Source organism: Podarcis pityusensis (assembly GCF_964106645.2).
Source record: "Podarcis pityusensis genome assembly, chromosome: 2".
Taxonomy (NCBI): domain Eukaryota; kingdom Metazoa; phylum Chordata; class Lepidosauria; order Squamata; family Lacertidae; genus Podarcis; species Podarcis pityusensis.
In genome coordinates, this window is record NC_138029.1 from 5,124,512 (window position 1) to 5,140,726 (window position 16,215).

Sequence of the window (16,215 nt, forward strand, 5' to 3'; positions counted from 1 at the left end):
TTGAGAAATTATTATTATTACTATTATTACTACTACAAGATCTCCACACAGTACATGTGGGGAATCACTTCAGCTAATGTAATGCCAATACTGTACATACAGTGGATCTCTTTTTGTTTTTTAAAAACTAATAACATGGAAGACCTCTGTGTTAAAAACTGTTCAAGACCTCAGCACCATTTTTCGATTTTTTAAAAATGCCATAAGATTCGGGGGGGGGGGTGTTATTATTTAAATGTGTACAGGTACAAAAATACCTGCTTGCATGCCTAGAATGGGAAAAGGTAGAGGAAGACGAAGGCGCAGGACCAGAAAATACATCCTAAGAACATTCCACCAAGCACTGCTCCCTGGTACAGATGGGATACAGCAGAATGGTTATGAAAAATGTGTGGACACTTGCATACCATTTGCCCACATGAAAAAGCAGATCAGAACAATCAAATCGAGACGTTAAGCCCCCATCTGGAAGTCCCCTAAGGGAGCCATTGTTAAGTCTCATGTGCATTCCAGCCAGTGGTAAGTGTTACAGTCTCAGGAGGTGCAAGAAGTAGATGCAGTGCTGTCTGAAAATGCCTCATTTACTGCCCCCCACTTACCACACTGGAATCATCATGGCTTAACAAGCTTATTGTGAGCCTGAATGAAATATGGAGAATGAACCGCAGGTGGAGGAAGGCTGGGCCTGCTCCATGAAACTCTGAACGCACCCCGCAAGCAGCGAATTTGGTATCTCTTGCAGAATTCAGCGTTGTGTGAAATCTCTTTAAAAAGTAAAGCAAGTTTCTAGCACTCAGGGCTAAACATTTCTAGCTCATATGAGGTAAAATCATAGAATTGTAGAGTTGGAAAGGTCCCCAAGACTCATCTAGTCCAACCCCACAGCCATCCCTAGGTGGGCTTGAACCCCCAGCTTTGTGGTTAACAGATGCACTAACCCATTGTGCCACTGGGGGAAATCTCACACATTGGGTTAGGGGTTTAAAGAGACTTCCTGCAGAAAAGAGGTGGTGAGTGCTGCAGAGCTGATTGCCCCCTCTCATGGAAAACAGAAATGGAATGTATTATTCAAATGAGAGCAAAAATGCTCTAATTTGCATAATTTATTCCATTTGCAGAATCTGTTTCCTTGGTGCTAAATTTGGACCAAGTGTGCTTGTGCGCAGAGTGTACAGCAGTCCTGGGTACAGGAGGAACTATAACTCTAACTAATAATTATTTCTGAAGTGCTCTTAATCGATATTAAATTTATTTTCTGAGTGTTGCATACTGCCTGGATTCCTGCATCTTACACCAGTAGCCGAGGTGCTAATGTTAGGAACTATGCATGATTGAAAAGCTGTCTCCAAGAGACCGGAGTGCTGGCTGGTCTCTTTCCAGCCATCTCCAGAGCTAATATATTGCCGAACAAACACACTGTAATTCAGATTGAAGCTTTCCAATATGACTCATTTCCCTCCCTTTTAATAACACTCCCCCTGCTGCGGCCTTTAAACCCTTGGCTGCGAGCAATTCAATAAGGAGGCACACGACCCCGTCTGCCACCCCGAGACAAGCGCTGCGCATATCGCAGGACGCAGCACATCCATCTGGAATAGAAACGAACCAGCGGCTGGGAAGCTGGGGCTAGACTGGGGCAGAATCCGACTTCTCCTGACAAATGCCACTTGCTTTTTAATAAGAATGAAATATTCTCCCTTTGCCATCCCCCCCTTTGCGGTTGATTATATTTGAGAGCATTGCAAGAATCAGTATAAACAGGGAGGCTGGAGGTCAGAACTGAGGGGCACCGTCAGAGCTAGGTTATCAGGAGGTGTGGGAGGAGATTGACAGACACAGAGGATGTTATGGCCAGTAAGCAGAGTGTCCATGGAGGGCGGGGGCCCCTTTGCGTTTGCATTCACTGGAAGTTCATATGTGAGCTTGTCTTATTCAGAAGTGCGGCTGTGCAGATGAGGGTTTAGAGCTCCTTTATCTGTACCTGGAGCGAGATGGTTGCTGAGCTTCTGTGGTTTCTCCCACATCATTCCAGGAACATTAATAAATGTCTGTCCACATGGTTGTTTTGTTTTTGCTTTGTAAGAGAGAGACGATGCCCACACTCTCTTGGGAAGTGTGTTTCTTCTCTGTTACACAAACACCATAAAGCAAAACTTCATGGTCAAAGATGTCCAAAAGTTGTAGAGGGAGTAACTGCGGAGGCAGGAATATTCCATGCTGCCCCAGGAGCCTCTATAAAGTGGGCCTTAGACTTGTTTCCAAGAGAGCAGAGTTCAAGTCCTACCTCTGCCATGGATTCATAATATCAGCCATGCTGAGGGTTTCCCAAAAACAATGCTGAAAACTATTTGAGCCTTCCATATTGCACATGGACACTGGTTAATGCAGGAGAGAATTGGGATGTTTGTGTAGTCAGAGTCAGCTGGATTTAAAGATTGTGGGAAGGTTGGTGCCTCTTTCGTGAACTGCTAACTTTAATGCCAAGAAATTCAGAAGTGGAGTGTTGGTTAGGGGCAGGACTTTGCAGTGTGCCTATGCTTTACCTCTCCCCCGCAAACCCCCCACAGTTGAGGAAGATATCCCCCAAGCTAACAATGGCCAATATTTTTTGCAAGTGTGCAACAGGCGCAAAGTGTTGCTCTGGTTAATGTTTGCATAAGTATTTAAATGTCGTTTGTGAATTATTTGGAAACAGTGCTATATTATGTAAATGTTTCTGACGTTGTAAGATGTTGCGAAGGTTTCTGGTGGAAGAATGGCACGCAGGCTAACTGATTATGAAAATAGACATGCAAACCCCTCTCCTCTGAGCCATTCGTGTCAGTCTGCTGAGCCAGAAAGAAGGCTGTAATGCAGAACAGGAGAGGCAAGCGGGACTGTAGCTCTATGGGCCCCCCAAGTGTGCCAGGCCTATGGGACCCCTCTATGGGTGAGAGTGGTGACACTCAAGCTACAGGCTGGCTATCACACCCATGTCCTAATATATGTCTGCGTTTAACTGGAGGACCAAACTAGGAAGAGTCAACAGTATCATATTGAACACTCCTCTCCAAAGTGTCCCTGAATTCTGCTTTTGAACCCAGTTATTTATTTATTTTACATTCTTAGCCCACCCTCGCTTTAGGGAACTCAGGATCAAGTACTGTACATGATTCCCCTATTATATTCACACAATAACCCTGTAAAGTAGGTTAAACTGGAAGATGGTAACTGACCCCAAATCATTTAGAAACTTTTGTGGCATGTATATAAACCCAGTTTTTCCTCTCTTAAGTCTAATGCTAGCCATCACACAATACTGGCTCTCAGTTGTAAGGCTTTCTTTTTTTATTTTATAAGATATTTATTAAGATTTTTTAAAATATTACAATAAAAATGAAAAAAAAAGAAAGCAAAAATACAAAATAAAAATAGTTAAAAACACACAGATTTTCCATTACTTATTTTCCTTTGACTTATTTCCCGGACCTCCTCATACCTCCCTTTTTTGTATTCCACTTCAATCTGTTGGTTCAGCAAATCCTTTAAAAGTAATAATATTAGATTTTTACCTATTTATAACCCTTTTTTCATATTCCCTTAAAGCATTACAGCTGGAAACCACTTAATTACTATCCAACATCATTCTAACATTCATTAATTTTACAATATTTCTGTAGATAATCTTTGAATTTCTTCCAGTCTTCTTCCACCGACTCTTCTCCCTGGTCTCAGATTCTGCCAGTCATTTCTGCCAGTTCCATATAGTCCATCAGCTTCATCTGCCATTCTTCCACAGTGGGTAAATCTTGTGTCTTCCAATACTTTTCAATGAGTATTCTTGCTGCTGTTGTGGCATACATAAAAAAGGTTCTATCCTTCTTTGGCATCAATTGGCCGACTATGCCCAGGAGAAAGGCCTCTGGTTTCTTCAAGAAGGTATGTTTAAATACCTTTTTCAGTTCATTATATATCATTTCCCAGAAGGCCTTAATCCTTGGGCACGTCCACCAAAGGTGAAAGAATGTACCTTCAGTTTCTTTACATTTCCAGCATTTATTGTCGGGCAAATGATAGATTTTTGCAAGCTTGACTGGTGTCATGTACCACCTGTATATCATTTTCATAATATTCTCTCTTAGGACATTACATGCCGTAAACTTCATACCTGTGGTCCATAACTGTTCCCAGTCAGCAAACATAATATTATGTCCAACATCTTGTGCCCATTTAATCATAGCAGATTTCACCGTTTCATCCTGAGTATTCCATTTCAACAGCAAGTTATACATTCTTGACAAATTCTTAGTTTTGGGTTCTAACAGTTCTGTTTCTAATTTTGATTTTTCCACCTGGAAGCCAATTTTCTTGTCCAAATTATATGCCTCCATTATCTGATAATAATGAAGCCAGTCTCGCACTTTATTTTTTAGTTTCTCAAAACTCTGCAGTTTCAGTCTATCTCCATCTTGTTCCAAAATTTCCCAATATTTCGGCCAATTGGCCTCCATATTGAGCCTTTTCAGAGCTTTCGCTTCCATCGGTGGCAGCCACCTTGGGGTTTTGTTTTCCAATAAATCCTTGTATCTTATCCAAACATTAAACAGTGCTTTCCTGACAATATGGTTTTTAAATGCTTTATGCGCTTTGACCTTGTCATACCACAGATATGCATGCCATCCAAATACATTGTTAAAACCTTCTAAGTCCAAAATGTCTGTGTTTTCAAGAAGTAGCCATTCTTTCAACCAGCAAAAAGCTGCTGATTCATAGTAAAGTTTAAGGTCTGGCAGGGCAAATCCACCCCTTTCCTTCTCATTTGTAAGGCTTTCTATACTGGATCCCTTGGACGGAAGACTATTGCTGCAGTGTTTGTTGGTGAGGGAGTGTCCAGTGTTCAGGATGACAGGAACCCACCTCAAAGGGGTGAAGCGCAGTCAACTGATTTTACTTAAGCTGAAAGCAAAATGTTCATCAGCAGAAACCTGGGCTGTGTATCCACCATACATTTAAAGCATATTCCCTGTCAAAAAGAACCCCAGGAACTGTAGTTTACCCCTCACAGAACTACAGTTCCCAGCACCATTAAAAACTATAGTTCCTGGGATTCCTTGGGTGAAAAATGTGCTTTGAATTATGGTGTATATGTCAGCTTACTAGAGCTGTGGGACTAAAGAATGAAAGGACACCGGCTGCTCTGTGGTGAAGCAAGATGTGCATTTGCCTTCCCCTGTTACACACAGCTTGGCTTACTTACATGAGCCATCCTAGGCTGTTTCCTCTCTAAGGACATTGGTAGTTCCTGAGTGTGTGCTGCTGGTGTGGATTGCAGAGAATGATATCTGCGTTAGCTGATCCAGCTTTGCGGCAAAGGGCTGAGATGGATGGCCTCTGAAGTCCTTCCAACTCCTGCAACGATTGCGTTGCCATGCGCCTATCGCTCCCGTCACCATAATCTGCTACAAATGAGCATTCAAGGCAAAATATTATCCCTCCTTAGCAAATCCTCATGTGTCGGCGACACAGGTTTTTAAAGGTCGCCAGCGTTGGCGCGAGACCCCGGGAACAAATGGTTCGTGTCTCTTTTCTTTGTAGGTGATCGAAAAGCCCTTTCCTCTCCCCACCCCAGCCGAATCGCTTCCCCTGTTCAGCATTCCTCCTCTGCTGCCAAGGCTAAATGGCCCCGAGAAGATGAAAACTTTTCTCCGCGCCCGACTGGATTGATGCTAAAGAAATAATCAACCCCCGGATCGCCGGGCGAAAAGCCATTCGGCAAATGAGCACCGGGACTGCAATCTCGGCTATTAAGAGCCGCCAAGGCTCACTCTAGGATTGGAATTAATTTCCCCCTTCTTCCTCCCAGGGCCTGTTGTGGGGATGCTATAAAAGCTGCTGCTTCAGCTCTTGAGGGGTTTTGGGGGAGGGAGGGGGGAACTGTCCCATGGTGGACCGGCTGTCTCTTTATCTCTAATCCCTCCTTCAGTGCTGGTCGCAGGCAGCTGAACGCACACAGTTAGCACTCACAGTGGACAAATACTTTTTAATTTCTTTCGCTCCCCTGAAGGGCAGAAGAACATCTGCCATATATATATATATATATATATATATATACTCTCTCTCTCTCTCTCTCTCTCTCTCTCACACACACACACACACACACACACGTATCTACATCTATATCACAGTCACAGAAAGTCTATGCTCCACTAGGTCATTGTGCATGTCTGTTTTAATAAAGCTCTTTTGAATTTTGTGAAGGTGGGAATGTGTCTTCCTTATGTAGTTTTTGTTCTATGCTGAAGATGCACATCTTTACCCCAGCTTTATATATACGTATGTAGGGCCCACCCTATTACCTTGACTGTAATTTTTTAAAAATAAAACTGTTTTAATACTGCATTTTAAAGTTGTTGCAGCACTCCCTGGGAACTTACGGTGAAGGGTGGGCAAGAAGTGTAATAAATAAGAGTGACAAATTAAGTTTGGAAAAGACTTTGAGAAAAAAGAGGGAAAACATCTGTCTCAACCACGAGATTCTTAAAATACAGATGATTTAGCTCTCTGAATAAGGTATGATTCACAGAGATTAAATCCAAATCCCAAGATCAGCAGCTCTGAGGAAAATCTGTAAGGGGAGATTTAATTTGTCACCCCGAGCAGCAGCCTGGGCTTTGACTTGGAACAGAAGTGGGTGACCAGATCCATCAGGCCAGCATAACCAGAAACAAAGATGGCAGAAACTTACCCAGGGCCTAAAGAGACCCCTGGAGTTTTTAACCGTGAAGCCTGACCACCCCACCCCCAGGAACCAACCCCTTCCACTCCAGGGACCCACATCCAGTGTTAGAAACTCAGATATATAGGCTAATCACCAAAGGGCACCTTAAACAGAGGTTGTAGTCATCACAATGGAATATCTAGGCACCATTTTATTTGCAATGGATATTATTATTATTACAGTGGTACCTCGGGTTACATACACTTCAGGTTACATACGCTTCAGGTTACAGACTCCGCTAACCCAGAAATAGTACCTCGGGTTAAGATCTTTGCTTCAGGATAAGAACAGAAATTGTGCAGTGGTGCAATGGCGGCAGCGGGAAGCCCCATTAGCTAAAGTGGTGTCTTAGGTTAAGAACAGTTTCAGGTTAAGAACGGACCTCTGGAACGAATTAAGTACTTAACCCGAGGTACCACTGTACACTGTATTATTATTATTATTTACTATACCACTTTATAAAGGATGCGGGTGGCACTGTGGGTTAAACCACAGAGCCTAGGGCTTGCCAATCAGAAGGTCAGTGGTTCGAATCCCCGCAACGGGGTGAGCGCCTGTTGTTCGGTCCCAGCTCCTGCCAACCTAGCAGTTCCAAAGCATGTCAAGTTCAAGTAGATAAATGGGTACCACTCCAGCAGGAAGGTAAACGGCCTTTCTGTGCGCTGCTCTGGTTCGCCAGAAGCGGCTTAGTCATGCTGGCCACATGACCTGGAAGCTGTCTGCGGACAAATGCCAGCTCCCTCAGCCAGTAAAGCAAGATGAGCGCTGCAACCCCAGAGTCTTCCGTGACTGGACCTAACGGTCAGGGGTCCCTTTACCTTTATACCACTTTGTATTTAAAAGAAAAAAGATCTCAAAGCAGTATACAACACATTGAAACATCAAATCAATCCAGAATAAAATAATTAAAGCTTCAAAGGAAATATTTCAGATCTAAGTGACATTTTGCTTTCCCCTTATTTATTTGCCTACTAAGTTTATGTAGCTGCCCCATAGCAGAAGTACTCTAGGATAGTGGTTCCCAATTAGTTAATTACTGAGGACCCCCTATTTTTCAAAAGCCAAGCCATGGACCCCCTACTTTTGAATTTTTTGATAACCCTATGCGCTGGGGGGGGGTGTGTGTGCCCAAGGTGAAGCACAAGTCCCAGAGCCCAGTGTGCCACTCCCAAAAGCAGCGCCACTCAGGACTGGGCTCTTAGCACGCTGAGCTGCTGCGTCCCCCCCAGCTGCCAGAGGGCGGCCGAAAAGGATGCAGCTACCACACACTGGAGGGCTGCTGAGGGGAGCAGCGGGCAGATGCCCTGCAGGCTCTGTGCTGCTCACGGTACGCGCAGACACGCCGTCGCATCTTGCGTTCCATTTGGGATGCGAACGGGGCTCCGGAACGGATCCCCTTCGCATCCCGAGGTACCACCGTACAGTTGCATTGTGTGTCTTTAGACTATTCTCTGTACCCTGAGAAAGGTCTTTATGGCACTATCAGCAGTGAGGCTGAACAAGCACAGAGAGACCAAAATATAATCTGAACACCCTCCACTTACAACTTCTTTCTTTTTTCCAATAATTGGGTTGCCACAAACTTAAGCAGGGGTTACCCAATGCTCATTAAATACTTGTTCAGTAGCCCAGAGTGGATCCAGAGAAGTTTTCATTTTTCAGAGGGCAAAAGGGAGGTTGAAGAGTCCACAGCTAAGCTGAGGTTTGAACATGATACTTCCAGGGTCAAGAGTCAAAGGGTGGTTCCTAAATTACAGGAGTGGCGTGGGGTATGCTGCTGGCTAGCAAGGGAACTAATTATGCCAGATCTTCCCAATTGACTGTTCCCACCCATTAATGTTATTGGAGTCTCACGGGATGGAGCCGTAGGGAAACAGCAGCCAACAGTGGAACCGTTCCTGTAGCATCTTACAAAATGCATAGTTATATGCATGCAAGCGCCTCAAATTTCTCACATCCAGTAATTCATGACTCTTGCCTCCAAGCCCTACTAAAATGAGAGATTTTGCACAAGTACGACTGCGTACTAACAACTCTCATCCATTTCACTGGGGCGAGAGACGTTTCTAGTGGATGGAGCCTTGTATGTTTAATGCCAATACCACCCAGCTGCCCAAATAAGCCACGTTACACCAGTGACACACCATATTTAATGTGAACAGCGCTCCTGCATTTCTGCAAGCATCTGTCTGCTCCAAATGCTGCTCCTTTCTCTTTTTTTAAACTGGAGTACTGGAGCACTGCGTGGTTTTTAATGGGTAATAAACAGAAGAGCAGAATATCTAAAGGTAACTCTGTGACCTCCATTAATGTCATGTCTGAACATGTTAAACAGTTTAATGGCCCCATTAGGGTCCCAGCTAATGGACGGAAGGCACTAGATATAAATGGCTCCATCTCTGAAGCAAAAGTAGAGGCTGCCTTGGCCCCCCAAAAATGGTGCTCGAAGGAACAAGGTTCTGAAAGGTGCATGGTACCCCTTCACCTTCTGTTGCTTTGATTGGAGACTTTTTCCATTGTGATGCATTTTCAGGGACTATATTGCCTTCTACTGAGCAGGTATCAGAAGACTTCCTGTATCCCCAGTCTACAGATTGGAGAACGGATGCACAGAGAAATTGATGCCTCAGTATCACATGTTCCGTTTCAGTATCTGCTGATTCCTATATTAAAGGCTAGAGAGGGGAAAGGAATTGAAAAACAAACTGCTAATAGTGCTTAAATTTTATGGATCACTATTCCAAAGTGTACATGATTTCAGTCATCTTAACAGGAATCCCGTAAGGTAGCCCAATACAATTCCTTCCGTATTATAGAATGCCTAGGGGCACCTGCTGAGGGACAGCAGCTTGCCTAAGACCACCGATTTGGTTCCTGGGGTGAGCCAAGGTTTGGACTGTGGACCTCTCTACTTGTAGTTCATCCACTATGGAGGACATTGTAGCTCTCCAGATGTTGCTCTCCAGATGTTGCTGGACTCCCAACTGCTATCATCCCTGACCACTAGCCATGCTGGCTGGGGCTGGTGGAAGTTAGAGTCCAACAATGTCTGGCATGCTGCAGGTTCTCTATACCTGCTCTACTACTCTGGTACTCAGGAAGGACCTTAGGCTAGGCAGCATGAGGGCAGGAAGGGCATGTTTTTACCCCACATAATGTTGGGAGTGAGATGTGACTTGGTGCATTTGTTTGGTGGGAGTTGACTTCTCTGGTCGAGATGAATGGGAATGAGTGGATCTGGGCAAGTGATGGATGCTTTGGATTTGCCCCCCCCCCCCCGCCCCCCAGCATTATGAGAGAGGTTGGACTTTCAGCCTTCTAATGCTTCAAATGACATTTTGGGTAGTTTATTACAGCAACTTTTTCTGAGTCACTGAGATAAAGGCTGTATGGAAATCTAAAGCAAAAATAAAAATGAAGAAGAGCATCTTTTCTTCCAACTCTCATCACTGCAGGTCTCTTCCATTTTAATCTTTGGAACATCCCGGGGGGGGGGGGGTTCGCTTCCAGCTACCATTGGCAGCCCCTCTGTCCTCGCCCTGTTCATTCCGGGAACTGAACAGAGAGAAGAACAGGACATCATCACTGTTGCCCTGCCTTGCTTCCCCAAAAGTCTTGCTCTCCCTGTTCTTCCAGCTCAGTCATCCTCGTCTGACTGTACTTGTCCACAAAACAAATCATCCCTCCTGGTGCCTCTGCTTTGATTTCTTTTTTAGCAATATTTCTCACACAGTGATTTTCATCTGTGTTCCTGCTCTCCCTCCCGTGGCCCCAGGAGAGAGCAGGGTTATGTAGATAGAGTGGGTGTGCAAATAATATATTGTCCCACCTGAGCCAAGCGAATCAACTCTCTCCCCAGAGGGCCTTTAAGATGCAGTGGGGCTGCTGTTTGTTTTGTTTAACTCTTTAAAGCGGATGTAGCTGAACGAAATCAATTGGTTAGGCAGACATGGTATGGGGGAGGGGAATAGCAATCTTGGGACTGAAGATGGCAAGAGGAATTGAGGGCCAGGGTGGGCCTGAGATTCCACAAAGACAGTCTCGGGCTGTTTGGGTGTGTGTGTTGGGGTAGGGCAATGGAGTCCGGAGGGAAGGGTGAGCAACCGAGGTGGGATGGCCTGTGGCTGTTTTCTGTACGTTCACCAATATTGTTTGTGTGTTCTGGGAGCAAGGAAGGTCCTTGTTATTTCAAGCTTTTCCCTTCTTGGAATTACTTGGGGAGCCTGGGGAGGCCTTTGCTCCCATCGCCACCCTCTGATGCCCCACTTTTTCATTCCGACGTCTGACCTTATGTGCCACCAGCAATCGGCTCTCATACAAATCAAGGGGCGTGCAGTATGGCGGGGGGAAAGGGAACTTGGAAATGCAATTTATGACCCTTCCCGATAAGATCTTATAAAATTTCCTGGGCACACTCGAAATTACATTTCCATAGCTCCGTCGCACTGATCTCCTTGAGTATATGATACTTGCCACTTTTATGGCTACATTTATTGCAATAATAAAGCGAAATGGTGGGGCCGGTGGTGGCAACGATGGAGAAACGGGGAGTGTCGAGACATTTCATTTCCCCCATGGCAGCAGACAAAACTTTTGCTTTCCAAAAGGAAACACCCGCCTGGGAGTCAGGCCTCTGTTTGGTGCCCTGAGCTGGGGGTGAGCCATGGTGCATCCCAAACCAGTCTCCTTTCCCTGCTTTATGTATGGTGCATCCTGCCATACAGGAGTGAAGAAAGAGAAGGAGCAAAGGGAAGGCCCGCTGCTCGGTGGCAGAGTATTTGCTGTGCATGCAGAAGGTTCCTGGTTCAACCTCTGGCACCATCAGGCAGGATTTTGAATCTCCCCAGTCTGAGACCCTGGAGACACAGGACCATTCAGTGCCAGCAGTACTGTGAGAAAGGGTTGGTGTAAGGCATCTTCCTAAGGCATTCTGTTTTCTAGTTCTTCTTCTTCGTGGTGTTTCTGCAGCTCCACATTCGGGTTCTGTGCCAAAGCAGAACAAACCCTTGCCAGGCAAGTGGCATTGCCCTACCAGGGTCTGCCTGAGGCATTTAGTTGGGGTCTGTATCAGCTCTATGTGTACCCCAAATTACAAGGTGGCTCAATATTCAGAGAAGGGTCTCATAGAACCATAGAATTGTAGAGTAGGAAGGGACCTCGAAGGTCATCTAGTAGAATCCTCTGCAGTGCATGTTTCCAAGTCAGATGGTGCCATTAACGAGGCTGATCTGGACCCCCAAACTTCTGAGTGGCTCTGTGATTGTTGGTTATTTTTCTCCCCTGAGAAATAGAACCAAGCTGACCTGGGTGGGAGGGGGAATCTTTTGCTTTAATGGGCAGGTCCATCCTGTCCAACATTTCTCTGATGAAAATAGGGACGTCCCATTCCATAATGATAATTTTACTGTTTATACCCCACACATCTTTCTGGGTTGCCCCAGCCAGTCTGGGCAGCTTCCTATATATATATACATATACATATACATATACATATACATATACATATACATATACATATACATATATACATACACATAATAAAGCATTAAACATTTTTTTTAAAACCTTCCCTATACAGGATTGCCTTCAGATGGCTCGGGGATTGGGTAATTCCATACCCTCCAACATTTCTCAAATGAAAATAGGGATGTCCTAAGGAAAAGCGGGACATTCTGGGATCAAATCAGAAACTGGGACTGCTTCTCTAAATCAAGGAGGTCCCTGGAAAATAGGACCACTGGTAGGGTGTGCAAGTCTAGCTTTAAATCACAGCTAGCTATTTTCCCAGTGCACTCCAATCAAAGTGATTCAAAGTAGTGTCTGTTTTTCACATGGATCTATGGCTCTCTCATGGCAAGTCAATGGAGAGCTTTCCCATTGCATTCCCCAGAATTGGAACTTGTGTATGGAACTCTTCCCCCAACGGTCCTTGGGTTAACAGGGTCATTGTTGGAGCTGGGAGGCCAGCTGGCTATGAGAAACATAAAATCATAGCCAGGCTAGTGGTTTATCTAGGTCAGCACTGTCTACGTTGACTGGCAGTAGCTCTCAAGGGTTTCAGATGGGGGACAGTCCCAGCTCTACCTGGGGGGATGCTGGGGAGTGAGCCTTTTGCTACCTCACCTTTTGCTTTTGGAAGTCTATAAGAAGCTGCTGCAGGAAAGGGGCTGTGAGCATCATCATGGAAGGCTGTTTCTAAGACTAAGGTGAAAATTTGACACTACCTTGTTATTTCTGCTAGGGGATGGTGTGTGCTGTTTAAGTACAGCATTTACTGTACATAGGCTTTCAGAAGTTTAGAGTCTTAGTGTTCCTTATAATACCCTGTAAAGCAGACAGGTGGCGCTGTGGTCTAAACCGCAGAGCCTAGGACTTGTCGATCGGAAGGTCTGCGATGGGGTGAGCTCCCATTGTTCAGTCTCAGCTCCTGCCCACCTAGCAGTTCAAAAGCACGTCAAATGTAAGTAGATAAATAGGTACCCCTCTGGCGTTTCCATGTGCTGCTCTGGTTCGCCAGAAGTGGCTTAGTCATGCTGGCCACATGACCCAGAAGCTGTCTGTGGACAAACGCCGGCTCCCTTGGCCTATAGAACGAGATGAGCGCGCAACCCCAGAGTCGTCCACAACTGGTCCTAACGATCAGGGGTACCTTTACCTTTAAAGCAGATCAGTATCGGCCTCCCTCTCCCACTGGCAGTATTTAAGAAGAGCGCTTCTGGACCAGACCAAAGACCTACCAAGGCCAGCCTCTGGGTTCCTGCAGTGGCCACCTAGATGCCTCTTGGGAAGCCTATGGCTCCATGCTAAAGTGCACATTGCAAGCAAAAGGGTCCCGGTTCATTTCCTGGCATCTCCAAGTGGGGTAGGAATATCCCCTGTGTGAAAGCTGCTTGTCAATGCAGACAAAAACTGACCTAGATGAACCAATGGCCTTAATTGGTACAAGGCAGCTTCTTATGTTCCCACTTGCAGGATCCGGTTTCAGACAGGGTATGTGTGCTGAGGTTTGCCCAAGGCTACTTGCCCAGATAGTTTACCACTCATTCTCTCATAAATCCCTGCTCAGAACTGCCTCCCACTGAGTTCAGTGGAACTTAACCCCAAGTAAGTGTGAATAGGAAAGTATTCTGCCCCACTATGGCTGCTTTCCCATATTCCTTCCCCACTGTGTTAGAGCTGTAATAGTTCCATCCTACAACTGCGGCTGTTCCTTGGAGGAGAGAGATTGTTGGAAAGTAGCAAGCTCACATTTTTTTGCTCCTGCTAATCAGCCAAGTCTAGGCTGCTTGGCTCTCAGGGTAGGGAATCTAGCCCAGGGGGGATTAACCCCCCAGCCTCACAGGCGAGGATGAGCTGGGCCGCAGCCTAGTTGTGTTCTTACAAGGGAATAATAAGAAGTCTTAATAACCTGCCAAGGCGTGCGCTCAAAGGAGAGAGCGGCGTGGAGATTTTGAAGTGATGAGCCTCTATCGATCTCACTGCTGCCGGGGATAAAGCGATGGATAAGGTCTGCTTTCCCAGAAGCTGCCTTCTGCCTTCTGCCTTGGCTTTAGGGGATTCTGTGTTCATGTTCCTCGATCCCAACCACCTACAGCTATTTGCTGTCCTCGTCGTGGACTCATCCTCCTTTCTCCTGATCTGATGCTGAAGGCTCCACTTGCAAGTTACTCTGCCGTTCCATATCTGTGCTGCGTCTTTCTAGGAACACCCTGGGATTCCACTGGAGTTTTGATGCATTGATTATGCCCCGACTAGTCTCTGCTAGTCCACTTGGCAGACCAGGGAAATATGTGGCTGGTCTTTCAACATTTCATTGTTTAAAATGGGGTTATTCTTGTCTACTTGTAACAGTTTTGTTCACACATCCCCAAACACTGACTTATCTCCTAGTTAGCTACTTGTCATTATACATATAGTTGCTCTCCCTGCTGCCCATTCATTCTGCCAGATTCTCCTGCATTCACTTCTGAAGGAGTGTGAATAGACCGTACCAGTTTGATCTTTGCAATTTTCTCAACACTTTTAGCAACCTTTAATTTCTCGATTAGCAAGAGAAATGGAAGGAAGGGAAGGAGCACACTGGTATTTGGGGTCTACATATGCATGCATTTTTCCTGCTTGAAATATGCATTGCCCAGCCCCCAACCCCTTCAGAGGTGTACAGCTTAAGACAAACTTGAACAAACTGGTGTTTTTCAGATGTTTTGGATTACATCTCCCATCATCCCTGACTAGGGGCCATGCAGACAAGGGATGGTGGAAGATGAGGTTCAACATCATGTGGAGGTGACCTGGTTGGAGTGAGGTGGAAATCCTATGCATGCCTACTGAGAAGTATGACTTATTGAGTGGGACTTACTCCCAGATAAATGTAGATTGGATTGCTGCAATCCTATTCCACTTTGCCTGGGAATAAGCCCTGTTGAACTCAGTGGGACTTACTTCTGAGTAGACATACATAGGATTGAGCTTTTGACTTCTAGAAACTCTAGGTGGTAACTCTAGCAATTGACACAAACAGTTTTTTTTTTTTTTTAATTTAAAAAATAGCATCCTGAAGTCTCCCCAAAGGTAATTAGAGGCAAGGACAGCTGCCTCCCACCCAAGAGATTGCCCCTGGTAAATGCAATCCATGTGGCACAGTAGATACAAGTGAATTGAATAACAATAAATAAATAAGCCAGGAGAAGCTGGGTTTGCACAGGACTAATAGGCCAGTTCTGTATCAATCAACCATAAAGCAGCTTTTCCCTTTCTTAGAGCAAGGCTGTGATCAGCTCTGATTGGCTGGCCTTCATATCAGTCAGAAAGCCACCTCCCTCTCTCCAGACACATCTCAGTGTGCCTATATAAATAACTTAATCAGATGCCCATACCAGATGCTTGAATGAGAAAATGCAAAAAAGCAGAATATGTATGGCACCATGGGTCATGTGGTGTATTTATTGTGCCCATTTATAAATGTTCATAAGGGGAAATGGCATGGGTCAGAGTTCATAGGCTTTGGTCATTCCAAGTTTTTAATATATGGGAGCATCAAGGATTGCAGTCTCATTGGCCCCCAGTTAAATTCAGTAACATAATATCATGCACAACACCATACAGCAGCATGGTGCCTCCTTTTTTGTGTGTGGTGTCCCCAGTTTAACAACAAAGTTCTTGAATTAGCAGGGTGGGTAGATCTCATGTGGACATTCTCCCATCCCAGCAGTTCTTGTAGTATGAGGTAGGCATTCCCTAGGGAAGCATTATACATCTAAGAAATCCTGAACAGCCTGAACAAGCAAGCAGGTGGATGCACAGAAAGAAAATGGCAACCGCTTCACTCTTCCTCCAGTCCTAGTACATGAAGCCAAGCCATGGTTTGGCTTGGTATTATGTCTGAATCTGGGTTCATGGTTTGTCTCTCCCAACCCAGGAGCAGTTTGCCAACAACAAACCTCGGCTATAACTTTTTG

The 16,215-nt window shown here is 45.2% G+C and overlaps 1 protein-coding gene across 3 annotated transcripts in view; it reads left to right on the plus strand.

Moving 5' to 3' along the window:
* NXPH4 (neurexophilin 4) overlaps window positions 1-16,215 on the plus strand; it is an 81,398-nt gene that overhangs the window by 12,818 nt on the left and 52,365 nt on the right. For 2 of the 3 annotated variants that reach the window (XR_013981586.1, XR_013981587.1), the window contains exon 2: window positions 5,575-6,378. The exons of the other annotated variant lie outside the window; for it this stretch is intronic. The gene's annotated coding sequence lies outside the window, so the exon portion shown is untranslated. Of the gene's footprint in view, window positions 1-5,574; window positions 6,379-16,215 lie in introns of those variants that run through there. 3 annotated transcript variants of the gene reach the window in all.